The sequence below is a fragment of the Seriola dumerili genome, unplaced genomic scaffold (assembly GCF_002260705.1).
Source record: "Seriola dumerili isolate Sdu_G_001 unplaced genomic scaffold, Sdu_1.0 BDQW01000242.1, whole genome shotgun sequence".
NCBI lineage: Eukaryota > Metazoa > Chordata > Actinopteri > Carangiformes > Carangidae > Seriola > Seriola dumerili.
In genome coordinates this window covers 2,583,445-2,590,275 of record NW_019174497.1, presented here as the reverse complement: position 1 = coordinate 2,590,275, position 6,831 = coordinate 2,583,445, and positions in this window count along the sequence as shown.

The following is a 6,831-nucleotide window of genomic DNA, read 5'->3' as shown; positions in this document are numbered from 1 at the left end:
CAACATTGGTGAATTAACTAATTAGCTTTTATTATGTCAATGTAGTCTAATAAACATATAGTGTACTTTCTAGACAGACTCAATGAGTTGAAACTGTAGTACTGATTAGTACTTTTGTTATGTCTTTCCATACAGTTTCTTAGCTCAGTTACTATCTTCAGACTACATCAGAAGACTTAAAAAAAAAAGGCATCCAAGTGAGATTGTCCCTCTATGGGTGAACAGGAGAAAAGTCCAAATCCCCAAAACCAAACTATTGCTATCTACACCATCACCATTTAAAGCAGCAAAAAGACACCTGATTAATTGTTCAACGCACTGATCGAGGAAACATCAGGCCAATGTTTTGACAGACTGCTTGTTTCTGCTTGTTAATATGTAAACTGAAAATGAGACAAAAGACACTGGTCTTGAGAACATGCTGAAAGAAAATGATGCAGAGACTGTTTCTGGCCTGCCTCGAGGAAACCATCCATCTTCTTCTAAAACAACATAACAAAAAAAGTTCTGGGAATCCAGATAATGTGAGCCCACAGAGTCAAGTTGACATCACACTTAATTGTGTTTATATCATGCACCATTGTGTGTGTTTCCTCCTCTTCTACATTGATGTGACACACCTGCAATATATTAATGTCCCAAACAATTGAAAGCCAGACTAGCACAGTATTATAATCATTCTCAGTGTTATAAAGAAGGCCACTTCAGCATCATCCCTTTATTTTAGTATCTGTATCTTCAGATCTGAAGAGGAGCCCACCAGCAGTGAGTAGCGGATCATTGTGTGACTCAGGCATACAACAGTTTCGTTCTCACAATGGCCGATTCCATATACAGTCACAAAGCCCAACAGAAATGGGCCTAAAGATGCCTTCTTGAAAACATCCATTACATCTCTAATGAGACAGTTCATTGCTTTCCTGGAAAAGGATGACACTCGTTTACACTTTACCTCTGCAAAACAGGAGAGTGATTTATTGCAACTTATAAATTTTACTTCAGGACAAAAATTTTTTAGAGATGGTTGTGTTATTAATGTATAATCCATAATGATCAGGAGTAAAAGGGATAAAGACTTCTTTTTAGACTTACTTAACTTACTGTATGTGTAAGCAAAATAAACCCCCAGCATCAGTCAGCTATGATGTCATGGACACAGGTGTTCTCCCAGTGTTCAACTAAATATGCAATCATAATGATTTAATGATTACCACAGTTAATTTTGTTATTGCCATTAATGTAATCACCCTAGCCACCATCATTACCACCATTCTGACATTACCCAAATATTTTATAAATGTGTTACAGTAAAAATTCACTTTTCCAGCCCTAAACTACGGGGGTGATTTCTCTCACAGTCACATGAGACTGATATCCATCACTCCCTCACAGCTGGTCTTATATGGGACCACTTAAAGTCTGGGGATGACAAAGGCTGGTCTGTGTTTCTGACGCAGGTGCTGGAGCCTTATGGACTCTGTGGAGCAGCAGACAAAGACTTCTGCAGGCTTACAGCTCATAGACATGTCAGAGTCACAATCCAGCCCTGTTTGAATTGGCCTGGGTCCAACACGGCCAGCACAGCTCTGCATTTCTAAAGTTTGAAAAATCATTCTGGCAGGTAGCAACACACACACACACACACACATTGAGTACAGATACTAACTTGAGAGTTCCCCATAATAGCTGCCCCGTTAGATAGAAGTGTGTGCTTGCATGAATTATTACATGCAAACAAACAAGCACGAAGCATTGATCATATTGGGGTGACACATTACCTCACATATAAACAGCAAAAGATTGTTGTAATATCCTCGTTTACACATGTACAGCATGTTTTAGGCTTCACCTCTTTCCACAAATAATTCCCACATGACGGGTGCCCATGGCAGTTTATAATTCATACATCTGTAAATGATTTAGCTCATCTGCTCTGACTCTGATGGGATCAGACGCTGGTGGTGCAGGACATCTTTTTCTCTACATCACCACAGTCAGTCTGCTCTCATGCAACTAGCAACTCATCACTAGCCGAATGCCACCCCTAACTCTCAGCAGACATTTCTCATGAATATTCATTTAGATGTTTGCAACAAATCACGTGTCATGTGAAAAGGAAAAGAGCAGAGACAAGGAAACAATTCTGGTTTTGTGCTGGCAGCATGTAATTACGTGGCACGAATGTGAAATGTAGACTGGCAAGAAGTAGTTGTGTATGGATTCTGTCAAATGTCTAAATATAAGATTTGCATTCAAGCATTGAGCAAGAAGATACACAATTATGCAATGACAGAATAGGGCTTTTAAAGGAATAGTGCAACATTTTTGGGAATGTGCTTACTCACTTTCTTGCTGATAGTAAGATGAGATGATCAATACCACTGTCATGTCTATATATTACCTATGGAGCTAGAGCCAGGAGGCAGTTAGCCTAACTTAGCATGAAGTCTGGAGGCATAGGCAAACAGCAAGCCTGGCTCTGCCTTAAAGGACTATCTCTTATCCCTGCCAGGTCCTGCTGCTATCTTAATAGATCAAATGTATGAACAAGGAACTAAGATATAACACACATTAAACCTGATGTAGAGTATTCAGAGGACAAACACAATTTCACATTCAAACATTAAGTCAGCCAATGTCAGCTGCAGCTTGTAAGGAAAATAATTATCTGAATCTGACATCCTACCTGGTTTGTGCATAATACAAACTCTTTTTATTTCAGAACATGCAGACACTTACATGAAGATCAGTAATAGAGTGCTGGCCCTCGCTGCTAAGTCTACTAAAAGCATTAGAGTGATCTCTTACTATAATTTGAAAGAATATATACATTCTATTAACAAATATTGAAAGCGCTGACTTATGAATCGTTCTTTTAATATACTGATAACTGAATTTAACTGGGTGACCTTTTAAGAGTGATTAATGGACACAGTTCTGAACAAAAACGTGTTTGCTTTTAGAAGTATCCAATGCCAGTGTTGCCCATCAAAAGTACTTAAATCACAGTAAGCCCACATTTGAGCCCTTTGTTTCTGAAGCCAAAGGATTTAGCCTGAGAATTCCTCAAGTGTTCCACGTCTTATAAGACATTAGTGGTCGGTATGTAATACAAAAGTTAAAAGACTCTTACTAAAAGCCCCATAATTACATCAATTGCATGGTCCTCCTTTGTGTTTCTATTCATCCCAGCATTGTGTACACGCCATGTGCTATTTGTATATTGTCTGGCTTTGTAATTACTGGCTTGATGATGGCGTCCCTATAGAGAGTCTGCCAGTGTATTAATCAGACATCAAAAGAAGGCAGAGGAAAGCATTATATTGTATTAAAGACAATGCTTATAATGGATGATTTACATTTGGTTTGGCAAGTTACAGTCGACCTCACATCTTCATTCTGGAAATGTTCAGGAAAGACATGCAGGCAGCTGGATATCAGTATCTGTACAGCTCTGTCTCTCTCAATCCATCACAACTTGTGGCTGTAACAACAATGAAGCTGGACAATAACAAACTTACTTTTTGCTATTTGTTTTATATTTTGTTCTAATGTCATTTATTATGATAAACAACATTCATTCTAAAGCAGTTATTTTCAGTATATCATTCTGTAGCAACCAGTTTCCGCCACCGCAGTTACAGCCGCTTTTATATACTCCCCAAATGCCCATTAGGACCATCATCTATAGGCACTTTATTACAGCTGTTTTGTAACTCTTGATTTGTTAATTAAGTCAATTTACTGCTAACCAAGCTAGCTATTGTAGCTAGCAGTCTGTGGCTAACATGTAATACAATGTTCTATCTTAATTTATTCTACTTTTTTTACTCTTAATGTTTTACTCTTTTTACTTTCACTCTTATGGATGTTTAGATTAATGGTGTTTCTCTTTGTATGGGAAGTTTAACCTTTTGGTAAATACTCTTTTTTGCTTTCTTGCAAAGAGTTAGCCTGGAATGAGAAAATTGATATCACTCTTGAACCTCAGACAAAGGTTGGTTAGCTGTTTCCCCTTGTTAGTCAGCTGCTGGCAGTAGCTTCATATTTTGCGTACAGATATGTGAATGGTATCAGTCTTATTATCTATGTGAATTTTTCATTTATTGTTGATATTTCACTGGTGATATGATATTTATAGGCCGATTACTGTCTTCAGCCTTTATTGGAGATGTGTTTAACTCACTGCAGGTACTGTACATACTCTACATTTGTGCCATGTCATTTGACTTTTGTAGTTACAGGCCTGCTGGTTAGTTGTTGAGGATTTGGTTTCTGTCATTGTAACTTTTCAGGTAACTATATCCCAAAATCAGACAAGGTTCTTGTTGAAAGATAAAGAAAGTGCTTCAACACGCTTATAGATAAACAGTTGCCAGAGAGGCGTTTGCAATCAATCAAGAAGACGCAGCTGCTTACTCCACATGACCAAACATGGTCACATATGAAAAGGTCCCTGACCAGGATACAAATTCCTCTCAGTTTGCAAACCACAACATACTGTAATGTTGACCTTTTCTGCAGCTCATTAAAATGTTTGTGTATAGTTTGGTTAAAATGTAGGGTGTGTTGTTCTGTGACCAATAACCATCAAGTGGTGCAGTGAAGATTAGAGAGTTACCATCTCTAAACAGAGAAACAGGCTTGGCAGGACACTCACTCAGGCTCTTCATGTCTCCACTCTCTGCAGCTCAACTTTGTTTTAATAAGCAAAAGGACACAAGGAATCCATCATCAGATGAACCTTAAACAATTGGAGATTGTTGTTTGCTTGCTGTATTTTGTCCATGATAAAAAAAAATTTAAAAAAAAGATCTGAGTGATCAATGAAACTCAAATAAAATGTCTCTGGTGACACAAGATGCTAAATGAATCAATGAATTCAAAGCTGAGTTAGAGTTTCCTCCTCAGCCAGAGACTCAATGGAAATAGATGCAGCTATGTGCACTCCCTGTTCCGTATCCCATCAGCTGAGATGGTGTACTCGGCCTCCTTTTAAGGAAGTACACAGGCAGTGTTAGTTGTAGTGTCCCAGCTTGGCAAGGTGCAAGGCCATGGACAGAGAGCATGGTTTACTCTAGGAAATACCTTCTGCTATACAAAGTGGGAATCCAAGAATAACCTCTTTCCATTGTGATCGCCATTAATCCACTTTCCATAATCCTGCTGTGAGGCAGAAAATACGACTGAAAGGCAGCTCATCATCATTGTCAAAACAGTGGTATAGCAACAGTCGGACATTTAAGCAGATAAATCCTGCATCTAAATAATTCTGGTATGTTATAAAAAGAATGTTATTCCTCCATACATCTCCCGTGAGTAGGTTTGATGGCAGACTGATTACTGATGAATGACTTCATTAATGTCAGGGCCCCTAACATTCACCTCTACCCCTCCTGTAATTTGCTCATATGGAAAACCATTTCCTCTCCCATTTAAAGCATCCCATCTGTACAAAAACAGGGCAGTCAACCTTCCTCTTGGTCAAATCACACCACTTTCTACAAATATTCATTTGTGCTCTTACTAAAACATCAGCTGCCAAATCTCTCCTGTGTCAGTTTCACATTTGGTAAGTTTGTGTCCCAACTTCTTTTTAATGACTTTTAAACTCACACTGTTTAAAAAATCCTCTCTGCTCATGCTCACAAAGAAAGCTCATATCCCACCCTCTCTTGTCACAGACGCCATGAAGACATTGGTGTTTGGATCGAGCTAATTTGACACAGCTTTTAATGGGAAACATAAAGTCGTCAACAGAGGACAGAAAATGTCATTAAAACAAAAGTATGAACTCTTCTTCTTTGTGTTTCTGCTGTGTGTTCATATGTATGCGTGCACACTGAAGGGTATGAAGGCTTGAAGTCAAATCTATTATAAATAACTTTCTCACTTCATGCAAAGTGGGCACAATCATTTTTACTGTAGATACACAGTGGTTTTCACTCGTGTGACGCAAAAATATGGTCACAGTAATCAAGAAGGGAGAGGATGCTCTGGAAACCCAAACACATTTCCAGTCCCCAAGGAGATGAGCCCATGGTCATAAACTCACACACTCCAACCCCATGTGATTGTAGCCTTTATCTTCAATACCATCTAAGGAATAGGAGACTCACTTGGCATGTCCACTACAGCAAACAGCTTTTCCACAGCCGGACTGCTCAGTGTATCAGTAACAGACACTGAAGTCAGATTAGTATTAACTCCTGCACTGAACAGGGTGGATACAAGTACTGAGCCTCACAAAATGTGGATTCTAGGAGTTAGGGCTATGCAGGTCCTATCTTCCTAATATCATTTCATGAATACAACTTAGATACTGCTCCTTCCAATTTAGATTCCTCAGCAGATATATACTAAATTATATGAGCTTTATATTTTCAACTTGTTCTCTTGAGGAGTTAATGACCAGCAATTGATAGGAAATGTCGTTTATTGACTTTTATTGTCTTAAATCGTTCAGTAACATTTTAAGTTGTCAGTATTTATATCTTTTTATCTGAGCATAAACAAATGTTTTCCTTCACACTTATATTGTCCATTTGTTACTCTGCCTGAGGATGTCAGTCCCTCCAGGACCCTTTTCAAGCCAGTGCCCAAACTTGTAAAGGGGCAAGACATTTCAACATAATCTCGTCATTTAAATATCTCTATGCAGAATTAGCACTGTGTAATGCTTTCTTTACTTTTTCCCCCAAATAAATATCTTTAAGATGTATTCATGATAGATATAAGATTGATCCACTTGCAACTTGTCAGAAGCATAGGTCTATCATGAGACAGGTGTATCTAGATTAGATCAGATATAAAGTATTTTTTCCAAGGAGG